Below are 19609 nucleotides of genomic sequence, written 5' to 3' on the forward strand. Positions count from 1 at the left end.
CGCAAACAGTGTGAATTTGGATAAAAAAAATTATTTATTCCAACCGGTACACCACCCATAATTTAATTTGTAGTATATTAAATAGAAGAAAATAATATAAGCAAAGAACAGAATTTGTTTACAAAGGATCCAAAAACGAAATGATTGAATGATGTAAAGTTCTTATATACCGCCCAAAAACGTAGCGTAGCCCTGTAACCGGGCCATTTTAACTAGTTTATACAAACTCAAAGCAATTAAACACAATTGTAATGCACAATGCATCAACATTCTTTATCACATATATTTTTTTAGATGCTGAACAGCCATAACCTCACATATACGAGCAATTTTGTTTTACAGGGCAGAGTCTTTTTTTCTAGTTGCATGCTCGATTACACCGACTAGCCTACCGAAGCACGAATGTCAACCCGCAATCAACAGTTTTCAACAAACAAATGACAATCAGCCGGACAAACCAAACCACCATAAAGCGGTACGTTACACTGATGGCTGAAGGTGAGGTATCTGTTTTGTAATGAATTATTTTAATCTATGACACTATTAAATTAAACTCCCATCCACCCACCCCCACTTTCCGCACTAATGTTTACCTGTTGTAAATCTGCACAGAGGTTATTGCCATGTCATACCTACCCATTGCCTAATTTCGTATTAAAGCATGTTGTGCCGTGAAGTAGCTGCAATCAAGAGCATCCCGCACATTGTACCAGCCCGATAACAGTATGCACACACACACACACACCCACACTAACAAACAAACAACAAACCTTCCCCCGCTTGTGCGTCGTAAATCAATAAAACTTAATTAGAAACTTCATTACAATCATCGATATAATAAAATGTCACACACATGCCCCATCAAAATCGGATGTCAAACCGCAGAATATGGCTCCGGAGCATTCGGTCGGGGCACCACAGCAGCACCGGAAAAGGAAAAGCAAGGGTAAAAAGGAAGGGAATAGCGAGCAAAGAAGAACAAGAGTGGCGGAGAAATTCAAAGAGAACAGTAGCAAAATTAAATGAAATATTGAGCCAGTACAGGGTGGCAGCGTTAGCGCCCAACGAAAGCACCATTTTGCTGCCGCCCGTTCAAAACTCTTCACAATAGACACTTGGCACAACTTGCAAAACAGTTCCAGCGGGAGTGCATGCCAACAAGCGGTACGGAGGTACTGGCACTGAGAAGTGCCTTTTGTAAACAGTTTTGAATAATTTAATTAAATTCACGCTAAATCACACCGCCCCGTATATAAATCGAGCGCTGCCCGGGGATGCCAGCAGACCGTAAGCTCCCGGTGCTCGGCGCTGGTTCCAATGAGGCTTCCGGATCCCGGCTCAAAAGTGCACCATCGCTACCATCGCGTCAATGGAACCGCAATGAACTCCTGCGCGGGACATGAAATGGGTTGATAAAAGTACATCGGCCGGGCGTACTTGCAGCTCGTAAACATGACGCACGAAGCACGAGATTGATGGTGCATGGCTTGACAGGAGACGGTTTCGGCCAGGCGTGCAGCGGGTAGACGCCAGGGCACATGGGAATCAGGTGGCTTGTACTGTTCTGATTACGATCAATTAAATTATTCCAAAACCGTAACCATACTGGCTCGTCGCACAACTGTCAGTCACTGTGGTTGCAAGGAACTGAGGGAAAGGGTCTACCGTTGTGGGGCAAGTGTTGGAAATGGTGGACCACCTCACTAATGACGCGCCGAGTGAACGGTTTTCCATCATTTATAACGTATCATTGGTCGTAAGTTTAGTCAAACATCTATAATTCTATAATTTAACATTTCAGTTGTTGTTTTAGATGTAACAAATTGGTGTGACGATATTTATGTCATAAAAAACGAGTAACTAATTTTAGCAAAAACTAATTTTGCAAAAACAATTTTTAACTATATAATGTAGTATGCCAACAAATGCTCTCATTACCTTCCATACTTGTCAATCGTTGTAGTACATAAATTTCACTGAAAATAAGAACATCCGTTATGGGTCAAGCCCTTGCTATACCACAAAGGAGCTTGACTGTCAATGACTTATTAATTACCCATAGCAAACAGTTAGTCCTACATATAGGGATATGGGATATGGGACTTGAACCCATGGCGGGCATGTTATTAAGTCGTACGAGTTGACGACGGTACCACGGCACCAGCTACCTTTATATATTTAAATTCTACATTTATATGTTAATGTTACTTTTACTATTGCTTGTTACTTTTGTATGGTGAATAAATAAATTAAAAAGAAAATACATTCACTTGTGGTGAAGTATAATTTTGTAAGCTTTATACTGAACAGTACATACCCTAATAATAATACCAAAAGGTTGTTCGATTTCGAAATACAATGAGCTCTATTTAGGCAATTTGTAAATTTGCCTAAATTTTGTAAATTTGAATTTTGTAAAACAATCCCTCACTCGCGGTTTCGAATACGCTTTTCCAAACAATTATCTTAATTTTCCGCGTTAAAATGCATACCGAAAAGAAAGATAGCCGCAAATTTCTATAGCAAACAGTAAATGAAGCCTGATGACTACCCAGTTCCCAGTCCGCTTGACCCACAGCGAGTTGCATTAATTTATGAAAATATCCCTTCGAGAGCACTACCCGACCAACACCGTATCCCTCTCCTAGATGCAGCTTTCTAAAGCCTACAATCAACTTCCGCAAATCGGCCCCACTAAACGGTACTATTTCATTTTCCGACCAGCCGACCAACTGAGCCGTGCCGAATATGCTCGCACTATTGTTTTTGGGTGCCACATGTTGGCATTGTTTGCCGTGCCGCGGGCCTGCATCGGAAATGGACTGCCGAATCAGGATTTTGGTTGGGCGGCACGGACGTAACGAAAGAAAAACAGACCATTCAAATCACCCCACACATACGCACACACACATTTCGCAAAGCCGGAAACCGGTGTCAAATGCGTCGGCAACACACGGCACACTCACTCCTTTAGACAAACGAGGTGACCGAACCGTTTGCTGTATGGATTCGCTTCAGCATTTTTTGCACAAATTTGGATGTTCGTAAAATGATAGCGAGCCTCTGAACGCGTTTCGGCGGGGAGATTTGGGCAGCAGGAGTACAAAAGTTTGATTTAATGAACAGCATAAATTATCTGTTTTAACTACCGCACGGGTAAACACACCCATACGGCGACTTCATGAGGTGGCTGCTTTGCTTGTAGCATCGCCGTACTAAATCACTAAATGAAATCGCACGGGAACAACAACGGTGCAGCTAATCAATGTGCTCGATCGATCGATCAGTAGCGCTCGCTAATAAGTGTATACAATTACATACAGAAAACTGCGCCGCGTGGAAGCTGATGCAGTGCAAACAATTCCGCCCTAGCTGATGAACAGATCGGCGAGGATACACATGAAACCTGGCATGCTTTATCAGCTACCATCGGATCGGAGCGGTTTAGAAATCAGAATGCATCGAAAACAAACACGAATCGAAACTAATGAAGGCATCTTGCCACGTGCCCCAAACCCCCGGGCCGAACGGGAGCCCCGCACCGGATCGGGCATGCTAATTGCTACCACACCACGCACAATGTAATGCACACCACACCATCGCCACCGCCAGTGGACGAGTGGCACTCATATTAATTGGCTGGCAGCAGCGAACCAAAGTCAACACGCGACCAATGCAAGCACGCCGGAGCTGAACGGTGAGTGGAGAAAGTTTTTAAAACTGTTTGACAACACTAAGTACCCTTTAAGGTGAAGCTGGTCCGCCACCATACCATCCGCACGTCCGTCCGCTGCTCGCTAATGGAGAAGGCGCGCATACACACACACACACATACTGTCACTTTTGTAAGTATGACACGGTGTGGCACTTTATAGTGCCTTGCCACCGGTTGTCGTGTTCCTGCTGCAGCAGCCGCTGACGCAAAACTTTCGCGATGAAGTGAAGATGGTGCCTTCGGAGGACGCTTCAGGTGCAGCTGTATTTATCTTAATTACTTTTCACAAGTAATTAAAGAACATCGGTCCTTGGTGTCGCAGTTTTTTTATTTGTCGCAAGCGTCGAACCGTGCGAGCAGTGAGTAACTTTCACTGCAGCCTCCTCGCGGTAGCTGTCAGTAATCAGTGTTCGTGGTGATGTGTAAAGGGCACACTAAAGGCGAGGGAAACAGTTGGTCAGTAAAAGGTATGGTTCAGATTAGAAAAGGAATCAAGTCGTTTTCTTTAAACATCCATCACTTGGTTGATGGGCAACTAGCAGGCATCCATTCACAACTATCTACGAAAAAGTAAAAAGAGGTAACAAAAATACAGAGTTAAACTATTTTGAAAAATCCAAAGCAAAAAGGGATGCAAAAATTCAAAGCTATCAAACTGCAAAAATTATTTAATTATTTTTAAGAACAACCATAATTATTTAAATATCCATTGTAGTAATGCATTGATACCAAGAGCAACTCTTGAATAATTAATTATAAACTGCAGTTGGACTCCATAGTTAGCAAACCCCTTTTCGTCATTTTCCATGTCGAAAATAATGGCGAAAGAATGAAAACATTGCACCGAATGTCGTTAATACAAAAAACCCTCTTTTTCATGTTATGCAACGGTACGCAGGGATAAGAGCGAGTTTGTACGAAAAGAATCGTGACCGGTGCTGGCATGCACCAGCAACGGTTATACAAACGACAGTAGAAAGAAGCGCCGACAACATCAAACGGATTGACATCCCCGGATCGCCTTTTGGTGTCGAAATAAATCTTCCCATTTTTCGATTAAATTGAAATTCACACATTGCACATCCACAGAATTCGTAACGAGCAATTTAGCAGGCCGATAGTGAGCAAAGCGCAAACCGGCATGGCTTCAACACAGGGCGGGAAGCATTTTCACACCAATCTGGAACAGGAATAGGGTCAAAAAGCATTACCTACAGACCGTATATCAGCCCCTAAGAACCGGAGCTAGAGGCTACAGGACAGGGGTGGGGGGGAATTGTAGTGAAGCTGTGAAGAATCGTTAGCAGGATAACCTTTCCCGATAAAATGGAAGACAACCCGCTCGAAAATGGATGGAGATTACGCCTAAGATCCCGCTCATTCGTTCCCATTCGTTTCGATTTCAAATTCTGCGAGCTGCAACAGCCAGAACCGAGCTGCACCGAACCGTCTGTGCCATTCATCCATCAAACGCCCCGAATGTCAATAATACCCGTAAAAGCTAGTAATAATGCATCGGCTAGTGGGTGCATCCGGGCTCATCCATCGGACACGGAGGGGCTGCTTGACGCCATCCGACGAGTTCGATTTCTCCAGAATCAATATCCATTCCCATTTGCCAACCAGTCGAATGCTAATGCGTATGTGCGACTGTGTGTGTATGTGTGTACGAGCTTGTGTCTTCACCGATGCCCGTGGAAAATAGGAAAAGTTTCCAAACGCTCGGAATTCCGCGCAACTTGAGCCACTCGCAAGTGTCGTAAATCAGGCGAAAAATTTAAATTTAAATCCCAACCATCGTATCCTTCGCCAGGTATGCCGGGCGGGTGGCGACCCACGTACTTTGCTCTGCCCCCGCGGATCCCGTGCCATCACGAACGGTGTCCATCCGCTCAAAGGCACGAAAACGTACGTGTGCGGGATTTGATCCTTCGGCACCATTTCACCCGAAGTGGATTTAAAGTCGGTAAGGTGAAAAATTACGATAGCTGCTTCCTGTGGACCGCAAGGACGGGTAGGATACGTCGTGGTGACGGCAGTACGGGTGGCGGATATATCAAAGGTGCGTAATATCCTCTAAACGTACCGCCAGCACCGAACGTCGGATGAGTATACCTGAGCACCAGATACCCGCCTTGGCGTTGGTGGACTGGCGAGACGCACGTCCTTGCAAAGGATCCTTACTCTCCATCAAAAGTCTTCAACTAATCTCGTGCTATTTACATAAATTATGCTCGATTTGAACTCGTATCCTTCCCACGTCTCAATGCATTTAAATTTGGTGCTCTCGCTCTCCTCTCCATATCTCGCTGTCTCTCTCTCTCTTTCTCTCTATCTATCTGTCTCTCGTCATTCCATCACACATCAAAACGCTGCTCGTTCGGGTCACTTTACCTATGCCTTCTTGGATTCGTCCTCCCGCTAATGCAGTGTTACACATTTCACCCAGCAAACCGTAAGACGCCGTGAGACAGTCGCTTGTGGGTTTGTTTTAGGGACCCAGGTTGGGCTTAATGACATGGAGATTCAGTTACGTGGTGTTGCTTCAACCTCGCTTACACCGGTGTCGGTTTGTGGTGTTCTGTGTCGTCCCCTGGATTAAGCCCAAATCTTGCCTTGTACGCTGATTAATACACCGAGCCATGCTGCTGGACAGACGGAGGCGTGTCAAGAGAGGATTAGACGCGCCAAAGGTGTGTACGTTCAGCATGATAACAAGATTTCAATTTCATCAGGCAAGCAAATTTTTAAACGAAGATAGAGATTTGCTTTGAAAATGAAACCAACACTGACTAATAAGGGAAAAAATGCTATGATGTATGATCTTTTACCCTCTTCACAAGGCAATCCACTCCATTGTGAACGCCATTTTGGCAAAAGCGTTATGTCTTCGATGGCAAGTAATTGCCCGAACAGGACGGCAGATCCCGCTACAGTGTGCAAATGATTTGTGCTGTACTGTTCAACTGGCACCCGTACAAAACAATAACTGTAACGATGCTCGTACTGCTACATATTTCCTCATTTGCCTGCTTGTATGAAACGAGTTGGAATGTTTCAACAACTTTGCTCCGATTTTGAGCATAATGGTTAGTGGCAGTAGTTGTATGAGCCATTCCATCCCTACGGCCACCGGCAAGAAGCAGTCGGGAACAGTAACCTCCACAACCGGGTGGTTCGTGCGTTGAAAAATAACTTCATCAGTCCGATGAAAATTAGGCACAAGAAGAAGGGTACAACGCTACACCAAACATTCCCAGCCCTTTGCAGTGCTCGTACCATACTTAGCTACAGTTTTGGTTTCAGCTTTGCCTTTTTTTTTGCCCAGCCGAGCCTTCTAAGGGCAAGTTTTTCCAGGGCACGACACTGGCATATGACTTTTTTTCTCTTTTTCAGCGGAGGCTGTGCGTTCTTGGAAAATGTAAAAGAAAGCTTCTACCGACGCTCATTCTCCCTTCCCTTGCTTTCCCTTCAAAATCATTCCTTGGCGATCTGGGTCGGGAATGAAACTTTATTTCATTTTAAATTACATACTTATAATGCCATTTATTTTCCGCAGAACGACACCGTACCGTCGACGACGACGACGACGACGCGATGGGCTCCATCATCCCGCACCGAATGCAGAACGAGCGCGCGCGAGCGCGTAGTGTGTGAAGGCGAAAGATGAAAGCGAATAATGGCGGGTAATGTGGGAAAACGAATGAGCTTTGCTTTTTGAAGCATGTGCCAACGCAGCCCATGTGTGTTTGTGTCTGCGTGTTGGTGGACGCATTTATTTTTTTTTTTTCTTGCGTGTGGCTCGTCCGCAGAGGATGCTGTGCAGGTGCCGTAGTCCGCCCACCGAAGATGGCGATGGTATGCGAGGCGTCTGATGAAAACCACAAGCCCAATAATGAACTGGCGAACCGGTGTCACAGTTTTTCAGCGCTACTTTTTGTTCGAGTCTCCTTGATGTCGCCTAGACGGGTGAGACATATGCTTGCGTTGACGACATGCTGACCGGCTACGGCGAGCTGGCATCCATTCGCTGATGCGGCATTGCAGGAGGCACGTGTGTATTCACTGTTCCTAACCTTTCTTTTTAGAGGCACACGTGTTCACAACCATTGAAACTGATGAGTGGGTGACTGATGGCGTTCTGATGCGTTAAAACATCAGCGCACTGAAGGTGAGCCACTGCCAGCGTTACGGCGACCGACGGCGAAGAAAATTACAATCAGTATAATATGCACCAGTGCCATCAGTGGTGCATGTAATTCGTCTATGATTTATGTACCGTTTTTGCGCGATTGTACGAGACTATGAATGGCAATTTAAGAATGGTTAATGGAAATATGATGGATTTGTTTTGTCATAATAAGGGGTTTCTCAAATTAAGTGGACACATTTTCAAGATCATTTTTATCATTTATATGTTCAATACTTCTGTATCTATTCGAATGTAACAAACCGAGTGCGTTCCGTGCAATTTTGAATGTGTTTGATTTTTAACGACAATTTTCGACATACACTTTGAATTGGCTTTGAAGTTCACTTTTTTCCTTCTCTCTGTTTCAATTTAAATATTTATAGGAATAATTGTAGTTTTTAATTGCAGTGCTATGTTTTTGTTAGAAAAAGAATTTTAGAAAAGGAATGCCGCAAAGTTTACAGGGTGTTCGAGGATTATATAGACATGTTCAACGAGCTGTAGTTTTGTTCTGGTATATAAAAGGCTATTTCAACGAGATACAGCATTGTTCGAAAGTAGGCGAGTAGCTGTGGCCACGGCAGAAGCCGGAGACGTTCCTTGAAGCACTGAGTTGAGATGTTGAAGTCGAAGCAATCCTAAACTGTGTTGAATACAGCCAACATGCGGAACATAGGGTCAGACCGACCAGCGCTAGAGCGAGGTTGAGCGACCCGTAGAGTCTCTCTATACCTAAGTGTTCGGGATGATCCATAGATATCGACTCGATGCAACAAAGGCCATTTCACTATGATATGATATTGAATACACAAACAAACAAACGCCGAATCGTTGCAGGCGCGATCAGGTTAGTTCGTGAAGGATGGTTTTTTTGTGAGGGTCAGAAAAGTTAAAAATTTATTGGACTATTTTTTCAAAGTAATAAAAGTATTATAACCAATTTCAAACAGTAGAAACAAAAAAAAAACAATTTTAAAATGCAACTTTGTTTGTCCATAATGGCGGACCGTAACTGTCACATGAATATAACCCGGATGATGAATACTGTTCCACTGACAGGCTGAAAATTTCAGCTTTCTGGCTTAAAATATAGAAGGGATCATACAGGGTTTCCCACGATTTATTGGTCAGTTCCCATGATTTTTTGGTGCGTTCCCACGATTTTGTGATCGTATCCCATAGATTTTTGGTTCGTTCCCATAACTTATTGGTATTTTCCGATTGCATATCAATACAATTGGTCCAAAAAATCTGAGAATCGACCAAAAAATCGTGGGAACGCACCAAAAAAATATGGGAACCCACCAAAAATTGATGGGAACCAACCAATAAATCGTGGAAAACCCTGTAATAAGCAATTATCGGCAATGCTATTAAAGACAGCCTTTGCTTGCCAATTCCTCGGTTAAATTAATTTTGCATTATTTCTATCTGTATGTACACTTAAAAAAACATAAGTTATACTCATTTTAAGATAAATCATAGTGAAAAAATCACTCCCAATTTCATTTGATCATTCATTTTACAATCTACAAAACTAACAATAAAATAAAAAAGCACGTCTTAACCGGTGTTGTTAGAATAAAAAATCAAGTGCTTTAAATAAATTAAAAAGACGATCGCGCCTTCCCTGCTGAACTATACAATGAAAAAAAAAAAGAAAATACTTCTGGTTGATTTTTTGAACAACGACATTTTTTTTTCTAAATGATAAGGAGTGACTCCAAAATGGTTCAATGCATAGAAAGCACTTTGAAAATCCATTCCTTCTTCTAGGACATGAAATTCTCTATTGCACAAAACAGTTTTGCCCGAACACATCTCTTCTCCATTAGAACTCAATCAAAATGCCATTGTTTTCATTTTTACTTAATTAAATTGATGCCAAAGACCATTAGAAAATTTGCAATCCTCCCTCGTCCTCGTCTCCCTATCATCGCACTTCCTTGTTAGCAAATTTGTTTTGTTTTTCTATTTTTTTTTTGTGTTTTCTGCTTCGTTCCATCGAAAGACATTAGCATTGAGGGAATGACCAGCCGCACACCGGTCACCCTCACTCTTTCTCATTCGCTTTGCACCCAACTTCCCAATGGCACCGAAATTCAAGCAAAAATAACACCAAATTAAAGCACTTGGAGCCGGGATTGGAATTTGGCGTGGCGTTTTAGCTGATTGTATATTTTCGTTCCCGTTCCCCTCTAGGTTACATGGCTTCCCGTACGGGTGCTTTTCCAGCTTTTCTTCGCTATTTGTTGTCGAGTGTTTGGTACGATTTTTTGTTTTCATTTCCTGCCGTCCACAGAGCCTTCCGGTGTGTGTTGTTATCGTACTCCTCACGGAAAAAGTCGTGTACGGGATTTGGTTTCCACGGAATCGCTCGAAGGCTTTTACTTGGCTGCGGCAGCAACAACAACAACATCGAAAACAGATCCCAACGTTAGCCTTTTCCGCCTTTCGGACAACGTAAACTGACGCGCAACCGGAAACTCGCTCCTGCTGCTTCCTTTTCCCTGTCGAGGGTTTCCAATTCCCCAAAATCTGAAGGATGTGAGGCGAAACCAGAAATAAAAATAAAAAAAGAACGGACAGATGAAGGTTAGAACAATTGCTACAGCTTAGTCCGATCCATTCTTGAGCCGGACGAACCACTTAATTGAATCCAACAAGACGATGCCCTTTTATCCTTCCCATATCCTTGTGCATTCCTTAAGTTTCATCCATTACTTTGGCATTTTGTTCAATGTCTGCCTTATTTGTGTGGACCCAACAAAAAAAATCACTGCAAAATAAAGCTCAAGTGACTATCGCTTATCATTTTCACAGGCAAAAAAAAAAAAGGGACAAGCATAGATGCCGTCGCTATGGAGTGAACCTGTTCGACACAACTTGTTCGACATCTTAAACTCCTCCAATACACTGATGAAGCTACTGACCATGTGGTGGATATTTTTTAATTACTGATGTCATTAAATACGGCCTTTTGCCATGGTGCAACAAAAAATGAGTGAAGTCAATCATCCCAAAATATCCATAAAATTGACTTTAAAATTGACTTCGAATAATCCCGTAAACCTCTAACCACCATCTAAATGACCTGAAGGGCAACTTTATGGGTAAGTTTTAACAATAAAAAAAAACAATAATTTTGACCAGTTCTATTGCTTCCTTTGATTGATAAATTGAGTGATTTATTAACGTTTTATAGAGACAAACAGCATGTTGTTAAAAAGAAAATGATAACTCCTGCGCAATAAGGGTTTGTAAAGGGTTACCTTGTTTGCCCGTGTAGTCATGATTAACCTAAGATCTAGAAGCAAGATATTTTTTTAGATTGGTTTACATGCGCCAATAAATGAACATAAATACATAAATGAGTCAATGCTTTTAAAGACCCATGGAGATGTGTCGATCTTCATTTCATTATTGTCGTTCACAATATCAATGACATTGTATAAAAAGAATCAAATGAAATCTGTTAGCATGATAAACACAAACTACCAAAATATAAACAAGTCAACTCATGTGACCTCATCTTACCTGCTCAAGTGTATGCTCAGCAGCGTTAATCAATTTGTTTGTCCTCAATACACGACCGATATGTGTCGCTTCGTTTTGAAAACGAACCTCAACTGATATCGAACCGTTTTTTTTTTGTACTGTTCCAATCATTCCATTTCCCAACAAACGCAAAAGCAAACACCGCTGTACGTCATCATCCCGTCCCGCCGGAACCCATCATAGCTGGGAAACGCTTTGTTTTGCTCTTACTTCTTTCCAATGGAAATATGCCACGGCAATCAGGGAGCAATTTGCAACAGATATGAGCGCCGACCTGGCAGATGTCTTCCACCTTACCCACGATGAGTGTATCATCAGCGTCATGTGGCACTGATGTTAATGAAAAGATAGTTCCCATCGCGAAGCCACCCTGTTCTGGTGGTACACATTACGCCCATCAAACTACACGCAACGTGAGCAAACGACGAGAGCATACGCTTTGCCTTCCCTGCCAGTAAAATCCCCACACACCGTATACACCCAAGCGCCCATTTAACACATGATGGCTCAATTTTCTTCCCTTTTGGCAGAACAAAAAATTTGCCTCCAGCATTGCCCCGAGATATGGACGAAATGCGGGACAAACAGCACAAACACACTGTGCTCCGTTTCCGTCTGCATGGTTCGGTGTTTTTGTGTGCCCTTGCTCAGCCCCTGGCGACAGACGCTTTCGCCAGTAACGCCTGATATTGTCACCGAAGGAAAACATCTCACATACGTATTCGCCAATGTTGGGCACGGGCTCATAACAGCCATATCAGATCGCATCCCATTACGACGAATTTGTAGTCATTTTTCATGTTTTCTCTTGGACATCTTGGCCCGTGCCCGTACGACCCGCCGCGAAAGCAGAACAAAAACAAAAAGGGCAAAAATCATTTGCGCATGCCACCGGGTGGGGAAGTGGGAGTGGAGAATGACCGCTCTATTCACTTACGACCTGATGTTTGCTACCTTTTGTTATTCAAATTGCTATGCTTTGGTTCAATGTTTGGTTTTATTTGTATTTCTAAAGCCGTAGCAAATGATGATGCTGAGGGTATCGTTGGTTCGCTTTATTGAATGAAATTGTTACTGTGTTTTCTAATACACATGGAGCGTATGGCAACTAATACGATACAGTTTTACGGAGTGCTCTTCTATTTGAGCATGCAGTCTAACATTCTTTCTGTGCTTTATAATCCACTCAGAAAATTATATGTACTTCGATTGATTTGTAAAAGTAGTATATAAAAAATGAACGATTGCTAAGTAGTGTTTGAATAATAAAAATAAATAATTTCGCAGTAGCTTTTTCATGAGAATACATGAAAAATGAGATGAACTTTAACGAAATGTGATCAATAAAATTCAATGATTTCGTCTTTATTTCATCAAGCGCGACGATCGTTCCAATCATTTGCATTGGTTTCAAAAAGCTGATAATTGATTTTCTACCTGCGGCAGTCAGAGGCCGATTGGCAAAGTACACAAACCGAGCACCGAGTGACAAAGAGCATAAGCTGAATACATCAAAACAAGTGCCAGTTGCACTTTCGGCCAACACAGCATGATGCTGAAACAATGGAACGACCACCGGAGAACAAAGGAGCGGCCCGATGCACATAAAGTAAAACCACATCAAAGCCCGCATTTCACCGGCTTCATGGACGTCACGTAGGTTTAGTTGTAAAATTTGGAAGATCAATTGAATCATTCTATGAAACCTTAGACGGTCAGCGAAAGGAAATTCGGTTGGAACTGCCCGTCAGCGTGGTTTTACAACCAAACGGTAGCTTAGTTGTGAGGGGTAATGAATAGTTTAAACGAATACTCGTTCGAGTAGATAGAGCAAACTATCATTGGATATCATTGTAAACAATGTGATTCCTATTCAAACGCATTTTTTCGCATAGTTACGCTTATCTATTAACTAGAAGATGAATGTTATCTTGGAAAAAGGACAGTTCTTGATCAATGTTTTGTATAGGAACTTGTAACAGATTGAAACAAAAGCAAAAAGATCAAAAACGACAATCAACAAATTTGACCCAAGTTTGAACCATTATTGTTGGGCAGAGGTATGACTTGTATATACAAATATTATTATCAGTCACTTTCCTCGATCGCAAGAGGGATCTTGCAGCTTGCAGCTGCCTAAATACAACGAATGTTTTAAATTATTTCATGAGTATCCTGCTCATTAATGACAACATGTTTTAAAGACATTCAAGGAAACCACTATTTTATGTCATTTACGACAATCGCTTCGATCGTCCCCGCTTCGATCGCTGAAATAAAAATGCATACAGATACACAACAAAGCGTGTCTAATAAATTGGTTTAAGTATCGCAATATATTCAAAAGTATTTCAACACTTCACCTCAATACATTAATCTGTCATGCGTGTAAGTTTCAACATCGCTCAGAAAGGCGGCATTTTTTCATCAAAGTTTCGACTTATTTGGGTGAAATAAACTGACAAGTGGTATCATGAAAATATGTATAACTAAATTATTACTTAATTTTTATCGGCTATCATACATTTTGTTGACAAAACAACACGTGATTGGTTCAGGAAAATATATTGAACTTACTTCACTCATATAACCTATCCAACATTATCTCGCTGATTGAACCCTCTCCAGCCATGCCACCTTTCCGCTTAACCTCCACTAGCTCACCATTTTCAAAACCTAGACATTGCAAGAAGTCCAAAGAGCAAAAATCTGTCATCAACATTTTTCAACCTAAAAAGCGAACGTAAAATAACTTGCACAAAAAAGTCCACCTCCGAAACAGCAAGCTACCATCGCATATAGGGTGCCGTTACCGCTCTGCAGAAGCATCAGGCAACGCTGTAGTACAACAAAAGGGAAGGATAATATATTTTATGTAAATGTTGCGCTCATTTTCTTTGCTCAATCTCATTCGATTTTTTTTCAACCACCGGCACCTTTTTCCCTCCTCGGGTGTACAATCCATCGTCCTGGGCATGGGATTCGGTGACATTCGTTGAGTGATTTAAAATTCAGATTCACAGGCCAAAGAACGGGCAGAGCCGCTCCTCCGCCACACGTGTTCTGTTTGCGCACGGAGCAGCATGGAGCTGGTGAGTGAGCTTTTTTGATATATTCCTTTTTTCTTTTCGACAAGCGTTCCCGCCGTTGCGTTGTGCTCGTGGTCCGATCAGTGTCGCCCGAGAACCAGCAGGAATCATCGTTTACGGCTCAGTCGCGCAAGGTTTTGACTGATGGTTGAAGAAGCCGATGCAAAGCACGAATGAATGGTCATCCAGTGAAGTGGTTTTGGATTGTTGCTCAATGAGTCAAATGTTAAACGGCAGTTGAGTCTAACAATCGCCAAGCACCTTATTGTATTTTATAATTGTGATACAAAAATCATTCACCATTTCTCACCTAAATCATCGCCTGCGTTCTCACGGGTGGATGATCGCTTCCAGGATAATTAATTTTGATCAACACTGTATATCCGCTCAACCGTGATAGACATGATACCGTGATACACGTAACAGAGGGTAATTTCATCTTGCCAGCATCAAACGACAAACGAAGATCGTACAGTGAAACATCACCACTTGAAGGCCACGCTAAGCTTCCTACGGCCCTTTCCCCTGCTCTCATATTCTCCCAGTCTTGTTCCTTTCGTCGGCCGCTTTAGGAAGGTCCTTCAACAAACCTAGCAACAACATTTCATGTCACTCAATATGTTGACGTCCGACGTAAATTCGGACGAACCAACGAACATAACACAATGTTTGTGCGTTGACAAGCGACAAAAGGCGGGTAACTTCCTACTCCTACCGTCCACTCCATCCTTCAGCACGAGCATGATAAGTATGGTGAAATAATAAATGACAAAAGAAGGTTCTCATATTGGGATATAGCAGGTTTTTCCGTCTCTTCTCCTTATTAACATTCCAGCATTCACAATGACCGTGTTAGTGTACCTTATGTTACGCAGGGAAAACTGTCACATAAAAATTTAGCTTTCTCTCTCAGTCTCTCTTGCTCACTTCTCCATTCACGCTCTCCATGCTATTCCAAATCAGAACCATATCAGTGCCGTTGGCACATTCCCTTCCGCCACGAACAGCGCTTTCAAATAAAATCAATTTCGAAAAAGATAAATGGATTTTTAAACGATATTTTGTACCGATGCTTGACTTTTCCGGTCTGTCTGTCGACTGTCTTCAAACACTATCCAAACCAATAGGGGAAAAAAGAGAGGCAGTCCCGATTGTGTGGATTGTCGGCACAAAAAAGGATTGCCTTTGCCGTACGCATCCAGCCGTTTCAATGGCGATTTCTTGCTGCGCTCTGTAAGCAAACGACAATGGGTGTGAACTCACATTTTTGGCATTTTTTGGGGAAGGGGGAGGGAAGGAGAGCTAAAAGCGTGGGCGGTACAGCATCCAAAAATTTCTAACCTTCGACAGCGCAGCGACCACCGTGCGGATATAAAAGATAAACATCCCTAATCGCACACGGAAAAAGGGGATTGAGCTTATTGCTCTTCGGTCCGTACCGTGGCTGTTGTTACCCCTTTTGCTTGATGGATGCAAGATTTATGTACCGTTTTCCGCCTACCAACCACGCATCTATATATGGTGGGAGGTCTGGTTGGCAGAGCAAAAAATGAAAACACACACACACCTACAAAAGGGTAAAAGTAAAATTTTGCTGCCTTTATTTCTGATCGCTGGTACCGATGCTTGCTAGGTTCTGCCAACACACCAGTTCGACTGTGGTTGTGGTAGGCGAAAAACATACAACAAGCAAAGCCACACAACATCATTAATCTCTTATGTGCTTCGTCGAATGTAGAGTGAAAGGAAAAGAAAGGCACACGAACGCCGTACAAAGCCCGATATGATTTTTTTGCATCGGTTTGTATGCCAATAAGCCTTTTAAAGCACCCTTTCTGGAGCTTTTATGTGTGAAAAACAGTGAGCTACTAAAAATAAAACAGAAATAAAGAATAGAAAACAGTAAACAATTTTACAGTCAAACAATTTTATTATTGCATCTAACTTCATCTAAAGCATTCGCTGCAAAGCCGTCTAAAAGCCTCCAGGAAATTATGGTTTTGGATTGTTTTCGGGATTGGACTATCCTGAGAGAGTTCTAATTTTACCTCACCGCCAAAGCAATCGGAAAGGATTACTAGAAGGGTTCTTATGTTGCCTTCCAGAAAACACGTCAATCGTTGTGTTTATTAACTTTTTCTTCTGTCTTTCTTCGTCATTGATCGATCAAAAAGCCAAAGCGCGAAAAAACGAACAGCTTTCATAAATACAACATTCTGTGCCTGTCCAAATCTCTTCCTAATCTTACCGGGAGGATCTTCTTGAAACCTTTCAATAAAAGTATAGATGCGAACGTCGGTCGACGGTGTTACGGATGAATTGACCACTCTAGCATGAGGAAAATCGAAAAGATTATCAACGTAAGAAATAAATCCCTGCTTCGATACTTTCCTGTCCATCTGTCTTTAACTGACCACCACTCGACGAGACAACGTAAGGAGTAAATTTATACGAAAAAAGGACAGCCAATTGTTCATACCGAAAGAAGAAAGACGTCGGTAGAGCAATATTTTCACAGGAAATGTGAGCTAAAATTGTTTTAGTCAATGTAGAATCGCTGTTATCTCACAACAATTCAATTCCATCCAATTCTATTTTACTTACTTACTTCATAAATCCCACCCTGCACGAAACGCGACACTTAAAGGCGCTTTAAGTGAAGCGAATGTAACAATTTTTATTGCCACTTGCAGTTATTTCCCTCTCCTTCCATCATTCGATCGTGCGCCTCCACCATCCATCCAAACGCAAACGGTGCTGTGAATCGCGTGCAAAGTTAATTTGAACATCATTATGAGATTTTGTTATTTCTTTCCCCTCCCCTCGAAACCGGTTTTATGAACCTCATGCATTGATGGGATTCGTTACGCCAACGAGATACCTTTCTTGTTGTAGCCTTTCTTTTTCCGCATTTCCTCCACGTACGTTCTAATGTTTCCTGCCAGTCGGCCACCCGCAGTCGAGGCGCATTCCTTTCACTCTCCCACTCCGTTAAATTATTCCCTTTGATGTGCACGTCATCATTGACTTTGCGCGATGATGCTGCTGAACGCGCTTCTCCTTCTTGTGAGTGAGTGAGCGAAGAAGCGGCGAGTTGTAGTTGCAAACCTTCCCCCTTCGCCAACAACGGGCCTACAATCGCTTGTCGTAAGAAGGACTAAAAATAGGTTAACTCACTGGAAGTTTGTGTGTATGTGATCGAATGGTTCGGAGTTGAGCAGGAGTCTATCAGCAGTGCGTTTTTGTAGGTAATTTGCATCCAACGCCGTTAACTGCCCTATTGGAATCATTTTCAAGTGCCTGCGTTCTTCAAACGAAACCAGAACAGAAGCGAAGTTTTCGAAGTCCAAACGAAGCGAAGTCTGGCCGATGTAAGGAAATGTTCATTATAAGGAATGCATTATTATAGATTGGGGGCATGACAATAAATGAGCTACCAGCTATGCTATTTATACTGAACTTCAAATGTCAAGCAAAATAAATTCCAGGCATCAAAGAGCTAAACATAATTTATCCGAAACTGAACTCTTCAACTAAGTGTTTCACAAAATAAAAAAAAAATAGTTTATTTAATATGGTTGACACGAAAATCTCTCTCAGAAGTTGAAGTTATCTCTGCAGATACAAAAAATGGTTATTTCTTAAGAATAAATTACTTTCCCTTTTTGTTGATTAACTGATCCCCTAACTGTTGATTAACATCACTACGAACCAAAACCGCTGTTTCTGACTTGTTTTTACGATTGTGTCTTGTAAGTAGATTATAATGAACTAGCCTCATTGCATACGTTAATCTATAAACTAATTGCTTGTACGACTTACGACACTCTTCAACAAAAACTGAATCACACAACAAGCCGCTATAACTACAGTTCATCCCATCGTTTACACGCGGATCCCAGTGTTAGTGATAGCGGGCACGAAAAGCCAAAGCCATTCCTCCGACAAAGGTCAAGACGATTGGCTATAAGAAGATTATGTCCTATCTGGCCACCAAACCTAACTGACTCTTCTACTACCAGCAGTAGCAGTGTTTATGAGCATTTCCATCCAACACACGTGACTGTTTACGCTGCAGTCATTACGACGGCTTATATCTAAATCCCGTATGGATTGCGCATTAACACGCCTACAAAACTAGGCTTTCAGTATGTCTTATCAGAGTGCAAACAATTGATCCATGTTGGATATGATCATCTTAGGCAACAGGATTGTATGCATTGACAAATACGGTCTGCCAAAGTCAACCAGTCTGTTAGGTTCTTCCAGTGTGTGGAAACAAGCTGAGTGTTCTCGTTTTCCCGTTGCAGTTTTGATGCAATTTTAAGAAACCTACCAACTAATGACGTCGATTTAGCGAACGAACCGTTTCGAAACGAAGTGGAAAAGTTTCCCTTATTTCTTTTCACCAGCGCACACTTTTTATGCGGTATGTTTGGTGGTGATACGTTGCCGTAACGTCGCTGTGGTTCTGCAACAGCATCTGCATCGTGGCGTGTCGAACGTGCCGCTGCACTAAGGTAGCGCTTGAATCATCGCCATCCAAAAGCAATTAAAATTAAAACTGTTATGACATTTAATGTTTTCTTCGAAAACAACCAACCTAAGTGCAAGCTCAAAACTGGTAACCGTTCCATCCTTTTGCTCCGTAAAGTCGCGGTCCGTACTACCGCTTCGCGTCATGCCAGTAGTGCCTGGAAGCAGGCATAAAAGCTCAACTTTATGACCGACCGGCTGCATTTGCCTCTTTGGTTGAGTGCACCTTCAAGTAGGGAGTATAAATCTGATAAAAATTAAGCTACTTGAAGCAAACAATGAGCTCATTTCTGCCTGCCAAAGAGGTTACTCAATACCCGAATGAGTGATGTCTGCTCCATTGGAGGTGCTTTACCACTTTCCATAATAGTTTTTCAGTAGGTGTCAGAACCACACAGCTTCGATGATCTATATTGATTTGTTTACTTTAAAAGGCAAAACATTATAATGCCGATTGTATCATAAAGATACATTTTTATACAAGTGTATCGATCCTGTTCCAAACAAAGACCACAAAAC

The sequence above is a fragment of the Anopheles gambiae genome, chromosome 2 (assembly GCF_943734735.2).
Source record: "Anopheles gambiae chromosome 2, idAnoGambNW_F1_1, whole genome shotgun sequence".
Classification (NCBI taxonomy): Eukaryota; Metazoa; Arthropoda; class Insecta; order Diptera; family Culicidae; genus Anopheles; species Anopheles gambiae.